Below are 20,930 nucleotides of genomic sequence, written 5' to 3' on the forward strand. Positions count from 1 at the left end.
TTTATGCCGGAGGAGGCGGCGGGAAGCCGGGAGAGGAGAAGCGCGAGCGCGTCTTTACCGCTTCATGTCCTCCTGGAGGGAAAGAGAGAGACTTCCTGTCCGAACCGGTAAATCCAAGAAAGGATGGAAACAAAAAAAGAAAAAGCAAAGAGTAAAGTTGAGGATGCCCAACTGTGTGAACTGGAGGAGTGAGGAAGATGCCTGCTTGAGCTCGAGGAGCGCTCAGATGAACTTCCTCCGCGCGCAGAAGTGAGTCTGTGCCGCATGGCGCTGTCCACGGTCCTTAAACACTGCTGCGCGCGCGCACACACGCTCACACATAATACGCACACACACACACACACACACACACACACACACACACACACACACACACACACACACACACACACACACACACACACGAGCCAGAACTTTTTTTTTTTTTTTTAACATCAGGGTATCATAGTTTATACATTAGGAGCTGGATTTTTATTTTTTTTTATTTTTCTTTTTCGAAAATATTTTCAACATCTTGAATATTCGTGAAATTTGTCAAGCCTTCATACTGGTACATTTATAAAAGCTTTGAAAAATGTAATGAGTTATTAAAACTGACAATAACTTCTATTCAAAAATGTGTGTTTTGGTAATAAAATAACCGCTGAGGCTGATATGGGAGGCAGCAGAGCCTTGGATCCGTCCTGCTGCTGGACCTTTCATTTCTCTGGCCCTTGTGGAAATAGGATAACCTGGAGTGAAACAGGAGGAAACTGTACCTGCTGGAATGTACTGGTGACTGGTTCAGGGTGTACGCTGCTGCTGTGGCCAAAGGTTGGTCAGAACTTGAAAGTCAGCTGCTTTGAGTAAAATGGGCAGAGGTGAAATTTTAAAGATGAAAATAACTTATAGTACAGAACAGAGTCGTGATTTCAGAATAACTTTCAGAACAATTCATAAAACATAAGAAAGGGGGTGAAGATGGCAAACAAAACCTGAAAAACCCTCCAGTAAACAAACTTTATTTACATCACACTTCATTGCACTAATCCACCCATTCAGAAAAACACACTAATGACAGTAATTATATCCATGCAATGTCCTCACACACCAGTGGAGCTATATTTCAACACAGTCAGAAAATAATTGACAATGCATCCACTTGTAATTATAAATACTTATTATCAGACTTTTTGATGAATCATTTCCACTTCTGAAAAATCTTTAAGCCGAGCAGTGAACAGCAGATCTACTGAAGCAGAAGTAAGACGCGGTGCTTGGTGAACATGTCTGTACTTGTCGGTTGCCTTGAGTTGGAACTTTATAAATTATGCAGCACTCCTGATTATTTTAAGGCCAGTTTGATTTTACTTGTGCTGAGTGTATATAGTCTATAAAGCAGCGACGTTGACACAACATAGATCATTACAAACGCTACCTGGATGTTACTCTGAATAAATCTTGTCTATTGGATAATAAGTTCACAGGACTGGTTTCTATTCAAAGCCGTTTGTTTTTGCTGTTTCACGTCCAAAATACTGAATGTTTTATGATCAGCTGTAGTCAATAAATCCACTGTAAATAAATGGACTTGACATCAAGTTTTGACTCAGCTGATGTGTGGAGAACATTTTCTTCCCCTGTAGTCCCCACAGTTTGCTGCTATGAAAGGATAAAGGCCCCAAAAGCATAAAAAAGAAAAGGTGATAACCAGCAAAAAACTACGCTGTGCTGCTGAGTTTGCTTGTACGACCACATGGTTTGAGAAGGAAGAATAGAAAGAAAGGATCAAGGTATTTGACTGTGTTCCTACTGAATGTAAATAAGTCAGGTGAACAGATGTACTGCATACATTAGTGAAAACATTCTCCATTTCCCATGTTTGTCCTTGTCATGATGTTTTTCGATTGTATGGGTCAAGGCACAGCAAGCAAAACGTGTTTGCTAAACTATATGCAGAACCAAGAACCAGACTTCAACTCTTTTCCGATTCATTCTCACCTGTTCCTGATTATATTTTAGTTACTATACATTTTTTGATATCGGGGGAACATATAATGTGGATTTAATGTCTGAAACAACCTCATCACAGGCAATATTTTATTTGTATAGCGCCAAGTACAACACAGTCATTTCTAGGCACTTTTACAACCTTAAAGGTGCTGTAGGCAGGATTCCGCGTCTCCATCTAAGATGGCGATTTGAAACCCAGCACAGCCAATCCTGTCCTGTTTTCTCTGACATCACGCCCTTACGCAAGTTAAGCCCCTCCCACAAGAACGTGCGACGAACGCCCTTCGACCAATCACGGTTAGAGCCTCATGGGCTCTTCTGATTGGTCAAAGATACCGGGAGCGGTCGAGATTTCTTTTCAGCTCAGAACAGAGACAGATGGACTAGACAGTGTGCGGCAGTGCAATTATGCTACACTCCTAAAGGATTATCAATGGATACTCTAACATTTAATCCAAAGAAAACACAGAAAAATTAGCATTGACTTGCAAAATCCTGCCTACGGCACCTTTAAATGACTTTTTTTTTAATCTTTCAAAATGCTCAGATGTTTAAAATATTTTATGCACAAAAGATTACAATTGAAATGTTACACTGCAAAAAAGGATAACCTAAATACAAGATATCAACACTAAATTAAAGAAAAATACTCTTAAAACTAGTGAAATTATCTGTCTATGCAGCAAGTGAATTTTACTTAAAACGAGATCTTGATATAAGAATATTAAACCAAGAAATAAGTCTCTGTATCTTAAATATATCTTAGATCACGTGAGATGAGACATTTTGATTAAAAACAAGACTTTTGAACTTGGTAAGATTTTGAATTTTTGCAGTTTTTGCAGTGTACATGTGACATTTATGAAAAACCCACAGATGCTTCATTATAGTATCAGTGTTGAAGGGAGTAAACTAAGTGTTTGGAAACATTGCAAATGCTTTTGCCTAAGATCATATTTCCATGCTGGTTTCAGTAGTTGAGAGTAGTTGACGCTGATGACGCTGTTATGCTTAGATTTCTTTTTAAACCTTTGTCGTCTTGTGGCGTGACTGTATCAGGCTTTATTAAAGAAAAATTATTAACGAGTGGCCAAACAGAGATTTCTTCCCATTAAATAAACAGAGAGAAAACCTCTGGAGGAAATCAGACTCAGGCGGTGGGAGCTGCAGTAAATCCTCATCCGGCCGGGTTGTAAACCACAGGAACGTGTTTCACTTTGTCAGAAGGACTGATTAAAGAAAACATCAGTGACGGGCTACTTTAAGTCATTTTGTCCGTCTGGCCGTGCCGCCGTCGCTCCATCATGGCGGTGGGACATTTGGTTACGTAAGAATGTTTTACAGCAGCAGCTTTGATAGAAAGTTGCTGTTGACTGGGACCAGCAGACTCTTATTAGTCTGGGATAAGATGCTGCTTTTGGCACGACGCCTAAATGATACAGTAGCCTCTGATCAATGCAGAGTTGATGACACACTGGATTTCTCCCCTTCTCTCTCTCTCTCTCTCTCTCTCTCTCTCTCTCTCTCTCTCTCTCTCTCTCTCTCTCTCATATAAACCAGGGCCATGCATTCAAGTTGCCTTTTTCATCTCTTTTTATTGCTTAAACCAAATCAAAAGGAATTCAAAGCTTTATTTTCCATCTTCACCACTGAAGCAGGACTCTCGCTTTTCACACTTTTCTTATTTTCCTTCTTCCTTAAAGGCTCCCCTCACATAATTCAGCTCTGGAAATGTAGTTGAAGATGATTACCATTGCCATTATGGGAACAAATAACACTGTGGATTTTATATGAAATAGATAGAATTGTGAAAGATATCTGCTGGAATCCGTACTGAAAGGCAATACTTGAATAATGAAATTTTATTCCTTCATATGAAGGAATGATGTCTTCTCAGTTTCTGTTGCCCTCCTGCTCCTGCAAAAGCATCTGCACATGTTAACACACAGATGAAAAAATCATTGTTCTATCAGTTGTATTTAGAAATCATATGATGGCAGTGAAGCATGCTTTTCTCTATTGAAACATAAGGAACAGATCGATTCATAAACACATATAGGTGGAAAAATAGAACAAAATATTCATTCCAGTTTTTCCCAATTACTTTTATTTTATTTAAATATCAAATAATGTTTCCTGCTAAGCTGCTTTGTGGAAGCCTTACTGAGCTGACATTACACTGTCCTGCACCTGCCAGGCCGTGGTCAGATATTTCAGCTCCCAACCAAAAAGCCATCAGCAGACATGTTTCTTAGGTTATTGGCGACTTCGTTTTCGAGGAAATGCATGTGACTGCGGCGTCTGTCTCTCTGCATTCGGCCTGTGATTGACGGACGGCCCGTCCAGGGCGCGTCCTGCCCGTCTGCTGAATGGGAGCTTCTCCGGGTCCATGTGACTCCATGTATGACGTGAGTGTAGATGACAGACGCATGGATGGATTGATGGGAGGTAGAGATAGATGTGTTTGGGATTTGATGAATGAACGCCAATTGAAATTCACTTACACATTGTTGAAGTGTGTGTGTGTACAGCTATGTTAAGGCACAGAGACACGATAAGTGGAAGTGCCTTCCTCGTGTGAGCAGCAATCAATTCTTCACAAGGAGAACCATATATTTTAGAGTATTTAGAAAAGCAAATGTAAGTCGATAAGTGAGCGTAGGAACTTGGAAGTGTGCTTGCTTGCATGTGTGTGTGTGTGCATTGAGTCCTACTATTTTTAGAGCCGTTGATGTTTAGTGCCTGGCTGTTGTCTCCTTCCTGTTACACTCTCAGAGCTTGAGGAGGTGAAAGTAATTGTGTGGCTCATTCATGCAGAGTCCCATTTTAATTTCAGTGTCAACTTATTATTCTGGAGAGAGAGAGAGAAAAGAAATGTTGAAACTCCAGGAAAAGGGTGACATATACCAGTCCTGTTTTCCCACTAGTGCTGTTTTGTGTTGACCCAAGGTGGCAGCTCAGAGGAGATATATTAGATATATAAACTTCTTTCCAGCTAACTGGATAAAGAGAAGAGATATCAGGAAGTGCCTGGAACTACGCTGCCCCCAGAGCCCCATTATACACTTCTCAGTGGTGCCATCCGCTCTCCTCGTGGCTCTGAATCATTAGGAGATATATGGCTGCCGGCCCGTAATGAGCGCGGGACTGGCCAAACGTCAATCTGTCATCGCTCCTGGGAGACGAGATAAGCGGGCGGGATCGAAACGCGCCACAGGCCACTTAGAGATTGCCTTTGTACCTCAGATGCTTCCGTGTAGGTGTGACAGGATGAGCTCAGACGGCGGCTCTGCCGCTACAGGACCCTCTACATGAGCCAGGGAGCTGCACCGACTCAGCTGAGGAATAGATGGAGATCTGACCCAGCGCCTCCGCATCTGTCAGCCCGTCCCCAGATTGTGCTTGTTTGGCTTCATCGCGCATGAAATCTAAACACCGTCTCCTCACGATCGCAAGAGTTATTCTAATAAGAAGTGTTTCACAAAAAAAAAAAAAAAAAAGTTGGCCCTGATGGTCTGGCAGAAAAAAAAAAAGGAGAGTCTGAATTTGCAGAGTCTGCAGGAATGATAAGCCAGACACCTGGAGGGAGAGAACTCTGGTCTCAGGGCTTTCTGCTGAGAGGAGTTTTGCAATTTTGATAAAAAATACTGTAATATTGGTTTATTAAAAACTGTTTCCGGGACCATGGTCTGCAATGTTGTTTAACCTTTATGGATGGATGGACAGAAAATGACATCTCCAATATTAAAATTGAGATTTATATGTGCTTTAAACTCCCTCAGTGGTTGGACTGTATTTGCATGTTGCACTGCTTCGATGCCACAGGGGTGAGTTTTCTTTTATCACAGCTGTGAACTTTCTGTCTGGAGTTGTTTGGTTCAGTGAAACCTGTCAGATTTTCACTTAGGTTAATTAAGATGTCGCACTAATAAGCTTCACATTCCTCTTATTACTTTTTTTTCCCCCCAGCAACTTGAACTCACCCTAAATAGGTTTCTCTGCACCACTTTGTTTAATAAAGAAAAAGAGGAGAACCTCATCATTTTAGAGGATTACGATAAACATTAGATGTTCCATGTGGTACAAGTAAAAAACAGTTTTAGGAACATACAGATACCTAAAAAAGAAAGATAAATAAATAAATCTGTTGAACAGAAATACTTAATTGCCACCTCTGTAGACATTTCACTAAAGTGGGACTATTCTCTGGCGTGATCAGTGCATCTGTGCAAGACAAGAAAAACACACCGTTTAACTGCAGCAAAGTCTGTCACTGAATTAAAAAAAAAAAAAACCTGTTTCTGTCCTCCACTCTCCACACAGTGTGCGGCCTTTCCCCTCTCTGTTCCACTCCAGTGGAGTCTGCAGGAATGTGGCAAGCCGGTCAGCTGGTGCAGTCCTGTGCTCCAGATGTTACTGTACACCCACTCGATCACACACACACGCACACACACACACACACACACACACACACACACACACACACACACACACACACACACACACACACAGAATTTAATGAAATCTTTCCTTCCTCTTTCAAGGATTAATTAGGACGCGTGAGTTTTGTCGTGAAAAGTACCAGAACCTGAAGGAAATCCTGCACGTCTGCATGTGAATCCTGCTGCCAGCAGAAAAGCTGAGAGAAGCTGAAGGATGTAATAATAAGAAGAGAGATTAAATAATTTCACTCTCATTATTTCTCGATTTTGCTCCTCCGGTGCTTTGTTTTCAGTGTCTCTCTTCAACTCCGCCTCCAGTCATGCTCTAGTGTGTCTTCCTCTCCCGTCATCAGCCGCTGGCAGGATGCTCAGAGGGTCAAAGGTCACTTGAATGGTTACCTTAATTAATGCCTGCGTTGTAAAGAGAAGGTTAACAAAAAGGGGCCTCTTTAGTGTTTGCGAGTCGACGTGTGGAGAGACTGGAAGTGGTTAACCTCTCCGCCTCCAGTGTGACGTGACACGGGCTTTTAATCACTTGTCACGTCTGTCAAAAATTGCAAAGCCTTCCTGTTTCATAATGCAAGCCAAGCACTTTCTTATTCTGTATGTGTACGGGTGTGTGTGTGTGTGTGTGTGTGTGTGTGTGTGTGCAGGCGTCAAGCGGTGGGCACACACTGTGAAAATGTGCATTTCTTCCAGCAGCAGGGCATGCTGCTGCAGTCAGTGCCAGGAGACTGGAGGGGGAATGCCCTTGAACTGGGTACAAAAACAACACACAGTAAAACACTCCACACTCAGGCGCTGGACTCACTCAGTGGCCCAGAAGAAAAAAAAGAAAAAAAAAGAAAAAGGTTTGGTCAAGAAAAGAGAGGGACCGAGTCCCTCTGAGTGCCACTCAGGAACACTCGCGCCACAAAGGCAAACATTGGGTTTCTTCTTCACCAGAGCTACAGAATGTTCTGTCCCACTTCCATCGTGACCCGTCACAGAAACAGTGGGAGGACAGAAAAAAATAAATAAAATACAGCTTCACCTCACAGGAAATGCTTCCAAAACATTTGGAAATTTGCTGTTTTTACCAATGCTACCACCTCCACAATTATGATGTACAAACACGCTAAAAAATGTGTTTTTGCGTCCTGTCAGCTGACACCAACTGATTTGTCACTAAATGCTAAATTCATACATTTCTCTGGTGTGCATTTTTGAGAGTTTAAAAAAACTGTTTGAGTTCTGTTTCTGTTTTGAAATGTTCAACCTAAGTCACTCGCTTTCTTCTTTTATGAATCTTTGTTGTCTTAGCATGTCCACAGATATATCTTAATCTAATATCGAACCTTAAAAGATGAAATGTCCATTTGATTTATGAAAAGGTGCAGGATGTAACTGAAGTAACTAAATGTTTGTACATTCAGTCATTATATAAGCAACCTTGTCAGCCTAAGTTATAGTTCAAATCTCACTGGATTATTAGCTTCTGACCTTTAACCCCAAAACTGCTCAAGTTGCATCAGAAAGTGAGCCCAGAGCTAAACTTTTGCCGAATCAAGATCTCCTGAGTCGACCACAGAAAGAAACATCCAAAAGCCTTTCTCTCAGCCATATACTGTACCTTTAAAGACACTGGGGTGTTTTCTTCCATGTTCAATGTGATGAGTCGACCTAACGTCCCAGACATGCTGCCGTCTCATTTATCACCTTGTTAGCAGCAAATTTCTTTGCTTTTCTCTCTTTTTTTTATTAAGACTGTGAAGCCTGAAAACATCAATGGAGCCTCTGCTGACAGGGTGGATAGTGGTGGATATGATGTGGAAAATCTTAAGAGTAGGATATAAATCTGGACCTTAAAGAGAAGAAGAAAAGCCACAGGAGGGGAGAGCAGAAAATTCAGTGATGGAGTTTTACACTCCCAGGTTGGAACAAATTAAAGTATTTGGACTTTGTTCCTGACAATTCAGAATTACAGTGAAATAATCAAACAGCTGATTGATACCCAAACACTGAAAAAGTGAATAAAATAAAGTTGTTATTAATGGAATTCAGCGTTCTACCGTAATGTGAATTTAAGTGCTCATATTTTCTTTTAAAAGAGAAAAATATTTAATTTATGATTAAAAACTATGATAAAAGATGAATTATTATCTGAGTCACTGCTGATTCAGTCAGTTTATCCATCCTGACAAACATTGTATTACATTAACATTAATTACATAACTACATATGCATCCATCCATCTCTTCTAGTTTATTTTTATATTCACCTCAGTAAAGCTGTTGATTTGGTCTTTTTTTAGCTCATTATTTATTAGTCCTTTATAAGTGTGGCATATAGGTTCATATTTGCACCCTCTGCTGTGTCTGCAGGCATTTTAAAATCCCACATCGTGACTTCCTTCCCCCCGCGGACAGACAGTCCAACACCTAACAAGACACAGAGGATATAAATGTGGTCATTACAGCAGAAATCAATACTGCGGCTAAAACTTGTCACCGAATTACCCGATTTATTAAAACCATTCATCAAAAAGAAAAGTTACTTGTTAACAGTCAGATATGTGGTAAAGAGTCAAAGGTGGAGTCTAATGAAGCAGCTGTGCTTTCTGTGGCGAGCTGACATATTAATGGCGCGCAGTAATAAAACAAGGGGCTGCAAAAAAACACTAGGGGGGAAACACAGGTTTTAAATGAACTAAATGTCATTATGAGTGGATTTGATGGACTAAATATAGCAATAGTGTCGCCATATCCCCTGATGTGTAATGATTATTAAAAAAACATTTCACTGATTTATCTGAATATTATTTTACTATAATCCAAAAGCTTGGAAGTGTGAGGCATTCAGGTTAAAATACAAGTTGTGGCACAAAAAATGTCTCGTGAGCAAACTCCAGCGGCTTAATGTGGCAAGTATTGTAAAATGTTGATGCCGAATAGACATCTTTTTTCATTATGACTGTCTTTTACACACATATTAGTCATTGGGGTTATGGTGTGAATCGTATTGTACCTGCATGTGTGATAAAGTGTCTTGATGTTGAACTTAAGAAAACCATATGATTATAGCACGAATTCTACAAATACATACAGAAGCCAGGTTTGACATGCAAAATACACACATTTGTGAAAATAAACAGTAAATAGTTGCCTAAAATGAATGTCAGTGACTGCAGAATACATAGAAATAATGGATAAACACTCCAGTAAATACTTAAAACCCTCCCACCAGCCTGGCCGTTTCTATTTCTTCATTCCTCACACCTTTTGTTCTTGTTTTATTTTCTGTCTGGCTATGGGCTAACTGTCATTCCTGTGATTGTTTTGTCACAATTACTGCATTATCCGTCAATATGAAGCAGAGCAGAGGCAGGAAACAATGAGGCCGTACGTCTCGCGTCATCCTGAAATGACCTCAGCTTCTGTTTTTAATCAGCGCCGGGCATTTATGACTTTAATTTATCACCGCTGTTGATTAGTTGAGTCCTTCCTCCACTCTGCATGTGGAGGAATAATTGTTGATATTAAAACCCTCCTGGTGTGAGATTTGTTATCGGCAAATCATTTTAGCGCGACGATGCGATGTGAGATAAGAATCGTGTACAGAGCTTCGGTTCTGTAAATCTGTTTGCATATTTGTCCGTCTGTGATAAATAATGAAAGTGTGTGTGAAGGCAGACGGCCTCAGCGTGCCGTCTCCCCAGAGGCGACTCTTTGGGGAGATGTATTGATCGAGAGGCCAGATGATGAGGGGGGATTTGTTTTCCTAGGGTCTGCATTTGTGCACATTTGTGCATTTTGTAGTATTCTTTGCAGTTAACCCACTCTGTCTGTGTCAGCTCTGCTTTAAAGCCACTTCATCTCGTTTCATGTGATTTCAGCATTACTCGAAGCTTTCTCAAGTTTTTTTCCTGCCGGAAAAGGATCGATTAAGAGGATCAACGGTGATATGAAAATGTGCTGTTTTCTGTCTGGGGTTCATTTATGAAGTGAAAATACTTTACATTTTCCACAAGGAATATTACACACATTCTTGGTTGATACTTTGGTTTTTCTTACTTTAATAACCAACAGGAATATTCTTGAATGTGCAGAGCAGCTCCAGGCTGGCAGACAGCGAGGGCTGTTCACCGTATGCTGGTCTGTTTGTTGAAACTGAATTTATTTCCTGTATTTCTTAAGTTGAATCTCTCAGCAGTTAAGAAGCATCTGCTGTGTGGGCAGCAGCCCTGCCAAGTAAACAAGGCCCTTATTAACTATTAAACACTTCACAGTAGGGACTGCAACACACACGCGCACGCGCTAGTGCAGAGAATGTGAGTGTGTTAGAAAAGTGTGTGACAGTCCCACTGCAGAGTCAGAGCCCCCCCTTTTTTCTCCAGTCACAGTGAAATTGGATCCCTCCCTACATCCTCTCTGAAAAGGTTGTACGCTCAAACACCGGGCCTCTAATGGACGAGCAGATGAACGACTTGGTGAGCGCAGCGTGAGCCGGCCTGATTCAGCTCTACGGCCGACACACGAGACGGTCAAACATGCTCTGTCCAGTGTGTAATATGCAATCATGCGGCTGACCACAGAAACCATTGTTTAGCTGAGCTGAGGAGCTGGCATGTCAGGAATCGCCGAACTGTGCAATCCGACCTTTGACCTGCTTTTAGCGAAGTTTCAAATGTATGTAATTTTATCATTATATGAATACAGAAAGATGGACATTATAAGACAGAAATGAATGTTCATGTCATTCTTTCTGTCTGTTCTCAGAGAAGTGTCTGCTTGGGAAAACTTTAGAAAAAAACGCTTCACATCCTGACTTCTGTTTACATGAGGACACCACGAGAGGGCGCTGTCACATAGTGAGAACAGCTGTGTGTGTGCAGTGTGAGTGATAGAGAAGGAAGGAAGCAAAGACACGTGCTATGTCAATATTTGCTGATTGCACCACAAAGCATCAAAGGCTGAATTTCAGGCTCATATAAACTTTTTTTTTTCTTTTTTTTTTTTTTAAGATTAAAAAAACATTTCTCCTCAAATTATTTGCTCACAGCAGGCGGAGTTTCTGTCATTTTCACAGGACTGTATGAAGCACGTCAGACAGCTGTGAAACACAAACTGCTGATAAATGGCTCCGTTGAAGGATGACATATCCACCATGACGCATGTGGGGTGGACGGACACTCACACACTCACACACACACCTCATCAACTTGGACAAACAAATTTACAGTTACAGACACTCACACGGTTGTAGAGATGATGCAATGGCTTCCTGGAGCTGCTGCTTTCCCAGTGTGATTGAACACTCGAGCTTGGACTGGATACAGAAACAGAAACAGCAGACCTCTCTGACCTGGTTATTTAAAGACTACTGTATTTTGTGACTTACTGTTAACCAGAGTGACTGTCATAAATCTGAGATGATATATTCGTTTTTTTCTTCAGGTCTTTGGCTTCTTTTGCAATGGAACCATTCATTCATTCATTCGTTCATTCTTTCCTTGTACGTCCTGCACTGCCAGTTTGTACCAAATCAGGTCATGTTGTGAAATGAAAAGCTGCAGCCTGAGGCCAGCGGGATCAGATTAGCTCCTGCGTATGACGATCATGTGAATCATTGTTATTAATATTAAATGAAGAAAGCAGGTGGTGATGCCATCCTCCCCTCGTCATCTGTGACTCAACTCACCGTCCAGGAAGAACATGGGCAAAAGAGGAGACAAAGCACAACCTCGAGTCCAGCACTCAACTTGAACAAGTCCAATTAGTGCTGAGTACAGAGAAACAACTATCTCAGAGAGAAGATTTCCAATGGCAGTGGCTCCACTCCTCACGCCTCCCACCTGATTTTCAAACTCCAGTATTCCCTCAGTGATCTGTGAGAGGGTGAAGAGCTGGTCTCAGCTCCACAACCGGCACCGTGGCATCATGTGCTTGGCTCTGCCGGGTCTGGTCTTCCCCGCCATCAGATCAAACTCACCTCCAGATAAGCTGACAGCTGCGCCTCTCTTCACCCGAGTGTCCAGAAACACAGAGGCCCAAGGAGCTCCGGTTCCAGGAATCACTTATGAGCAGGCTGGCGTTTGAACACAATGTTCGTTATGAACAATCCCTGGTAGGAACAGAGGTCCAATATCTGTTTACCACACAGGTTCAAATGAGGAAAATCAATTTTTCCTGATCATCCTTACCCAGGTTGCCCATTTTTCAATGAACATGAGCGTCAAAGTGTCAAAGCGATGCTGCACTATTTAGTGGAACTAATGTTACATTTCTTAAGCTTCAGTAAATTGCTCCTTCCACTTTTCCTTCTTATATTTTCTTTATTAAAGTAACTCCTCTTAATTACAAGAAACTAGTGCTCTTTTACCTCAGTATCAGAAGAAGGCTAAAGGGATGAAATGAGGCGGGACATGTTTGCATCCTTTTAAGGCATTCCTTCACTTTGACCTGACCTTATTATCTGCCTCTGGACTTGTGTTCTTCATCATTATCAAACAGCTCGGCAATTAATGTATTCCTGCTCAGCTGAAGCAGTAAAAGTGGAAGGAGCTGCCTCTCTTTCTCAATGAGCTTAGTGTTTACAGTACTGACCGTCCTTGGTATCAGCTTGCTCCCATGTGATGTTGCTGGAATAGCTTACTGACAGGAAAGGAGGAAAAGTGCCGGTTGGTGAAGCAGAAAACTAGTTTAGATTACAATGTGATGAGTTTTACTGCGGACTTCCCCTGAGAGTCGCACTGTTTTGGAATTCCAACGCCTTCCTGGGTGATCGGAGGATACAATTGCTTTGTTGCAACTGCTTTGTTGTTATGATCTTAGAATAGGGCTGAGGGCTAGGGCTATCTTTGCAGCACTATGAATTGGGATACCCCTTGGCCCTTTAAGCCCCGCCGCACTCCTATAACAACAAAAAATTATGGATATTAGAAATGATAGAAATTACTTTAGAAATTACTTTTATTTTTTTAAAAATGGTATTATTATTTACCTTATATTTCTTTTTGAGGTTCTCCCACTTTTTTGAAGCTTGCTGGGCTGTAACTTCCCCTTCCAAGCCATTTTCTTTTATGAATTTCCTAAAGTAATACAGATATATTTATACAAACACGTTTTATTACTGACATATTATAGCTTAGACGAATAATATAATTTACTCCCAATGTGTTTTGGCGCTGTATTTTGATTTCAAAAACTTTTCTTCCTTTTTAACCTTCCTTCCTTCTCGGGCGATACCGAGGACTGCCGAGCAGTGCGGTGCGACGGAGTGCGCTGGACACGCACAGAGCGGCGCGGTGCAGAACGGTGCTCACACGGAACATGGAGCGTTTAAAGAAAGATTTTTTTTTCTTTTTTTTTCTCCATACATTTGCCCTGGGGCAGCAGCGAGGTGTGCCGCGGTCCGGTCGTGGACCGCGGTCCGCTAATTGAGGAACCCGGCTCTAAACTGAATCAGCAGTCGGGTTTCATCGGGGGTCCCTGTGTCTAACATATTACGTTAAAAACATGATAAAGGATGACGTTAATTCAGTGATTAGTGCTCTTCATAAGTTACAAATTCACGATTGGAAACGGTGCTGCGCAGCGCTAAAACGTTAATCCATGACTGGGACACTGTCACGCTAGTTTATCTATAAATTCAGTGAAGCAAATACACTTTTTATAGCTTTTTAAATAGTATACAGAAAGAAATCTTACATTTGTGCGACTCCGTGGTGGGCGCCATGTTGTTTTTTTCTGGCCAATGTGAAACTCCGCCTACCCCTATAGAGAATAGGGAGCATCGATGCAGACTTCGCTGAAAGGGGTGAAATAGCCCTTCCCCTTACCCCTACCCCTATTCAAAAAGGAGAATTGGGATAGCCCTTAAGCCTCGTGAACGCGCATATCATAGGGGTAGGGGTAAGGGGTAGGGGTAAGGGGTAGAATTGGGATTGGCCCTAAGTGTTCATCCACTTTGAGGTCTTCCCAGCAATTCAAACTCTTATCAGAACTTTGTAACTATCACTCTGTTTTTCTTTTTTGCCTTTCACACATCTTCAGCAGCATGTGGCCTTCTCTACAATGTTGTATCATCAAAGTAAGAACTCTACAAATGATTTGTTATCAGTTGCATTATTGTCCATCTTCACATGGGTTCATTAATCACTCCGGGTTACACTCAGTTTGTTGGTTCTAATGGGCCTTCACGTCTCACCCATTAATGCCAACCTTTAACAACGGCCGCGATAAAAACATTGAAACCGCATCAATCGTCCACAGCTGAGTTTCACTGCGTTTAATCAGAGGGTGTATCACCTGAAAGTCAGATCCCATTTCCACATGAAGCCGGGTCACCGCCGCACAGTTGTGTCAGGGAAATATAACCTGGGTGGAGATAGAAAGGGGCTGATGTGTGTGTGTGTGTGTGTGTGTGTGTGTGTGTGTGTGTGTGTGTGTGTGTGTGTGTCACACTGCAAACCGAACCGCAGGATGGCATATCATTATTACTCCTCCCTGCTGCAATCCTGCAAGCACAAACTGTGTTATTCCCCCGAATATAGACACTGTGGCAGAAAGTCCTTGAGACCAGTGACCTTTCTACCTTCTTCATTCACTTGCTGCCGCCCTCTCTCTCCCTCTCTCTCTCCCTCCTTCCTCATACTGAGGTTGGCACTGAGCCGGCGCAGAGCTCCACTGGCCTTCATGAAATTACAGTTACAAAGTGCAGCGCCGCTGGCACCCAGGATGTGGGTGGGAAAATCCGGGACTCTCCAAGAGTCCCCTGTTGAGCAGAAATGGGTTTAGAAAAATATCTGCCAGAGCTTCCCGAACGGCCTTCATTCATCTTTCACTTTCGCGTTTCAAATAGTGTTTATTCTCCCCCCACCCGGCACAGTGGAAATCAGTGACAGGTGCAGAGACTAAAGTAGGGGGTTTTGTATGTTGTGGTTAATTAGTGACAATAAATAGGTGTGTGTGTGTGTGTGTGTGTGTGTGTGTGTGTGTGTGTGTGTGTGTGTGTGTGTGTGTGTGTGTGTGTGTGTGTGTGTGTGTGTGCGTTGCCCTCTCCCATAGTCAGTCCTATGATCTTGAGCTAAGTAAGGTAATTTGATGTATTTTATCTTCCTGGAAGTGGAAATGACAAAAATTGAAAGTTAACATTTTAAAATCTTCATTCTAAAAAAATTGTAAAAATCATCTCTCGAAATTACAGGATGATAATACTCGAAAAATATCTACAAAATTTTTTTCCCTGGTCAGTTTCATAACATATTTTAATGCCCTTAATTCATGCCCACATTAATTTGTCGGCTTTTAATGACCAAAGACTCAAACATCATTTCACATTTACTCCACCGTTCTGTTAAATGAAACTGAATGCTTTACGATACCAGCAATGAAAGTATTCTCACTATTATTTTAAAAATCAAGACTGAACACAAGCGCATCCGTCTTGAACCGATTCTTGAAACTGATTCACAAAAACAGCACAAAGCCATGTTTCCTAAACTTTAATCCTGAAGAATTGAGTAATCTGGGAGATTTGATGTCACAACCGGTTCTTGAAACTTGCTATTCCATGGAAGAAAAAAAACAAAAAACAACAGGCTTTTTCTGGGGTTGTTACTGTGGTTGTGGATGGTCTGTTATGTGCTGACCGTCATGCTGGTGGTTGAAGCGTAGGTGTCCGTCCGTGTGTGTGTGTGTGTGTGTGTGTGTGTGTGCGCGTGCGCGCGAGCATTTAACCACAGGGCCTCCGATGGTCAACGTAAACGTCGGAGTGGACATGGTATGAACCACGGGGTTTCCTTGGTCGCCCATGAGGTAGCAAGCGGATATTTTTTTAAACCTTAACTGCAGACAGTCATTTCAACCATAAGACCACAAGCTTAACATCTCATTCTTTGTGCTCTTTCCTCTTACATATACATCCCAAGTCAAGCCTACCATGACGCATGACATGATGATCTTCATGAGAAGTCACATTTTCAAGTTCTTCTTTACTGTGTTGTGGTGCAGACTGAAATTTCCTCTGAAAACACCCCTTCTGTCACATCTGGAGGCTCCATTAAGAGAAAAAAATGTTAGAGGAAGTTGTTTAGATCGCATAATCATTTCTTCTACAGTGGCAAAAGGGTTTATTGGCAGTCTGGTCTAACTGGAAAAAAAAAAAAAAACCCTGGAAAAAAAAAAAACCCTCAGACAAACAGTGACAGTGGGTGAAGGGTATTGTTTTTTAACAGCATTATTTCTTATCTTATCTTGTCTTTTTTAATACTTCCGAAGAAGGATGTTGCTCTGCGAAACACTGCCGTACACTGTTTCACACTTCTATTGTTGTCTGTGCAACTAATATAATGATTAGTTAAAGAAATTAAAAAAAACCTGAAATAGTTTTCATCTCTGATTGAATGTTTTAGATGTGAAATTGACTTCTATACTGATCTGGACTGTCGATAGTTTGTACAAACAGGCTGTATGTTAAAAGCAATATTCCAGGATAAAATAAGTTGAAACCTGAAATGTTTTCATTGTTGATATGACCATACAGCATCTACATCTTTGTTGCAACAAAATCTTCTTTTTTATGCTTTCTCTTGGTTCACTGCTTTTCACTGAAGGACAACAACTGCATTATTTATGAAGAACAGATGCGCATCTCCTTTCTAAAAGACAAAATAGATCTGGTGCTCACTTGTTGTATAACCGCATGATATATTTCATATTGGCAACTCAAGCACTTTTTCATATGTAATACAATAATTATTATTCCCTCTGAGATTAATAAACTATTATATTCAACTGTTCCTTTTACCGTCATAACAAAACACAAGCAGTTAAATTTAAGTAAGCCAGTGGTTACTGAATAACAGGTTGAAACCAGATAGAAATTAGAAACAGAATATCCAAAAACAACAATCTAGACACAGGATTTATCTGGTTAGTACACTAAACGCTGGAAAGCACCATCAGTTTGGGCTGTTGTAGCGCGACAAAATCAGTTGGTTTTACTGTGGTAATCTGTGTGACTCAACTTCCTGAATAGTAACATACGTCTGAAGACAATATCTTATGCTGCAGTCTGATTCAGTTGAGCACTGAATCTGAAAATTTACAATACTCCCAACTGAATGTATTTAACATTTGCATGTTCTCCCTGCTTTTGCTCTGTGTGTTTTTACCCTGTGGTGGACTGATGATCAGGATGCGTCATGTCCCCGCCAATAGTTAGCTGGGCTTCTGGGTACTGGATAGAAACAGCACAGAAATTGGATGGATGGATAATGATCCCTCCTAAAATCAGCTTCCTATTTATTCAAGTATTACATATTCAGTAGTTCCTGCAGTGGGGGTGGAGAGTTGACTCAATGATCCAAATCTTGTCAATGTTAAAGGGATTGAACTTATAAAGCACTTTTTCCAAAGCACATTACACGTCAAATATCACATGCAAGTCCATCCCCTGGGACCAGTTTTGGGGTTCAGTGTCTTGTAAGACACTGCCATGTGAACAGATGGGGCATCGAACCTACAACTTTCTGATTCAGACACAACCCACCCATATCAACAGGTTTGGGGCCTTTCTGTTTGGTGTTCGAATGTAGTTTTTTTTTCAGGGCATTCAAACTTTATCGCTCTGAATTTCAAAATGTTTGTAAGGTTAAGTCACAATGCTAAATTATCTGTCTGTGACTGTCTCTGAACAAACATTACCTTAAATAGCAGTTGTTCTCTCGGCACCCGGCGCATTAAAGCTGCCTGGATCTTATCTCTGCAAAATGTCAGCTCACCACATCTGAAAAGTATCGTCACCACAAACCTTATTTTTCAGCAGTAAAGAAATCAGGAAGTAGTTCCCTGTTCAGTTTAATGAAACAGTGAAGTGATCGCAATAGAAACAAGACTGCACAGACCAGACAGTGTGACAATGCAATTCCTCTGAAAGAGAAAACGTCTCATTGTGACATAAAAGATTTCAGTTCTTCCTTGAATTTCCATGAGGGCCAGTCTTTGAATGACTACTTTTTGTTAGATATACACACTCGTGCACAAAATAGAAGGAAGTAAATACTTCACTATTGCTATTTTGGGACTTATGTTCCATTTAAATGTCTGTGGTCTGTCCAGTATTCAAATTTAAACCTTCACTTCACTGATATGCACCAGACTGCATGTGAGAGAGTGGGTAGCGGTGATATTTTAATGTTTAAGGGGGATTTATTCTGCTCTGAAAAGGCAGTCTGAAAGGGGAATTTGTATTGCCGTCAGCAGCTGAATCAGACTGAAATTGACGTTTCGAAGGGAAATGTGGCGAGCGCTCTCAAACTCTGCAATAGTGAGGTTATTTGAACAAAATCAAACCCATGATTTTAGGCAGAAATCTGTGAATGTCAGGGTGACTCTGAGCCCTTGCGATAGTTGATTTGGATCTGGCCATGGGAATCCCCACTTGGTTCCATCTCACCTTTGACTCCTACTTTGTCCTCGCATCAACTCGGCTGAAGAATGGGAGGCTGAGAGAAGAGTGTGGGAGACACTTCACAGAGAAAATCAGCGAGATGACTAAGCTTTGAACAGAGACCCAGAAATAAATAATTAGACAGGTGTCTGAGGGCAAGTGGTTTAAAAGCAAACGCAAACTAGTGTGGTGTGTGTGTGTGTGTGTGTGTGTGTGTGTGTCTGCGCGCGCGCGCTTGCGAGTGTGTGGTTAGAGAGTGATGAGACCAGAACAGCGTGATGGAAAGCCCAGCCGACTGCTAACACAAACATATGGGGGGGGGAGGAAAAAAAAAAAATCAGAGGACGGAGCAGGGGAGGGTGTGGAGGTCGGAAAGGTGGGGGAGGAATGATGCATTGGAAGAGTGTTTTCTGTCACGTTTACCGCAGTGACAGCTGTCATTAAGACGCTGATGCTGGCCAGTATTGACAGAGGCCAGGGAAGTGTTTACACAAGAGTCCATTATCAAGTTAACTCAGCCCAGAGAACATCCATATTTTGCCCTCCAGACAACCTCCACAAACCCGCTCTGCCACCCTCAGTCCGGAGAGGAGAGACTTGGCCAGGGTAGAGAGAGTTTCTCAGAGATCTTTCACACAGTTGGAAAACAATGCGGTGTGTGTTTGCATCATTACCATAATTGAGAGCGACCGCTCGCGGGCACGGAAAGGGCGGAGTTGACACTCCCCCCCCCCCCCCCCCCCCTCTAAAAATCCTCATTTGTGGATTTATATGAATGAATGGGGAAAGAGGCATAGCTGGCTCCGCTCTGGGCTCCCGAGGGACAGATGGGGTCAAAAAGAGTTGATAAGGGCGAGGAGACCGCTGTGTGGTGCTTCTGACTGCTGGCACGCTCACTGTTTAGGCAAAACGCCAAGCAAAATATTTGCTTTATCTTTTAATGGGCAAATTACTGATGATTAATACTCGATCGGGTATTTATTTCTATTCCTGAAAAACTTAAAAAACTACTTATCTCTTTCAGCTGGAATGTCTTATTAATGTGCCCTCAGTTCAATTACTGTACTTTTTTGGTAGTGTGGGAGCGCCTCAGGACTGATTCACTCATTCCATTGAGTTGATACTGCTTCTATATGAGGAAGGTGCTCTATTGTCAAACCAATTCATTTTATTATTAGGACCTGAGATAAACTGCAAGCATACATGCAGCACTTATGGAATTAAACAACTGATAGGTCACAGATCATTTTATGGTGACCTACTATCACACACGTTTCAGATTTCTCTCAGAAACACATGAATTAATTCAGGACGAATCTGTCCCTCTTCTTCCCGTAAACAGGAGTTTGGTGAAGCAGTAACTGTCGCTTCAGTTAATGCTCAAATTAAGAGTTGGCTGTTGGCAGGATGGAATCAGCAGTTCCCAACAAAGCAACAAGCTCACTGAAACTTAAATCACTGTAATTGCACAACTAACATCTCAGCAGGTATCCGCGAACAGTCCCACTTTGTTATCTGGTAGACCTCTACCTGAGACCCGTACTGGATCAAGTCAAAGACGGTAAGCCTCTGTGTCTTTTGTCCCCACACTGGCTCTCTCCTCTGTCCCCCTCCGGCTTAAAATGCTGAGTTGTTTGGTAAGTATTTGGCTCCTGCACAGGGGCGCAGCCAGCTCAGCGAGGCGGGGTTACTCCATGTCATTGGAATCTGTGCACAATGAACCAGACCCCCCCTCCTCCGCCTGTAGCACCAGCCTGTGAACCCCTCTGTGAGAACTCTGCTTTAACTGGGGCCCCTCCACCCCTGCACACACCCCCCCACTCCACCCTACGCCCCCAATCATCCATCTCCACGCGCCTCAGGACCCCCTCCCTGCTCACAGGAGCCCTCCGCGCGGCTGAACGGCTCCCTCAAGAAGCCATATAAACACCCGCGTTCAATTCAAGGCCACGTCCGTCCGACTTGGAATGCACCGCGCCACAAACTCCACGCAGCCCACGGAGAGTAAATGTCTCTCTCCCCCTCTCTCTCTCCTTATTTGTTGCCATGGCACCGCCCGTCTGA

The sequence above is a fragment of the Salarias fasciatus genome, chromosome 22 (assembly GCF_902148845.1).
Source record: "Salarias fasciatus chromosome 22, fSalaFa1.1, whole genome shotgun sequence".
NCBI classification, from domain to species: Eukaryota; Metazoa; Chordata; class Actinopteri; order Blenniiformes; family Blenniidae; genus Salarias; species Salarias fasciatus.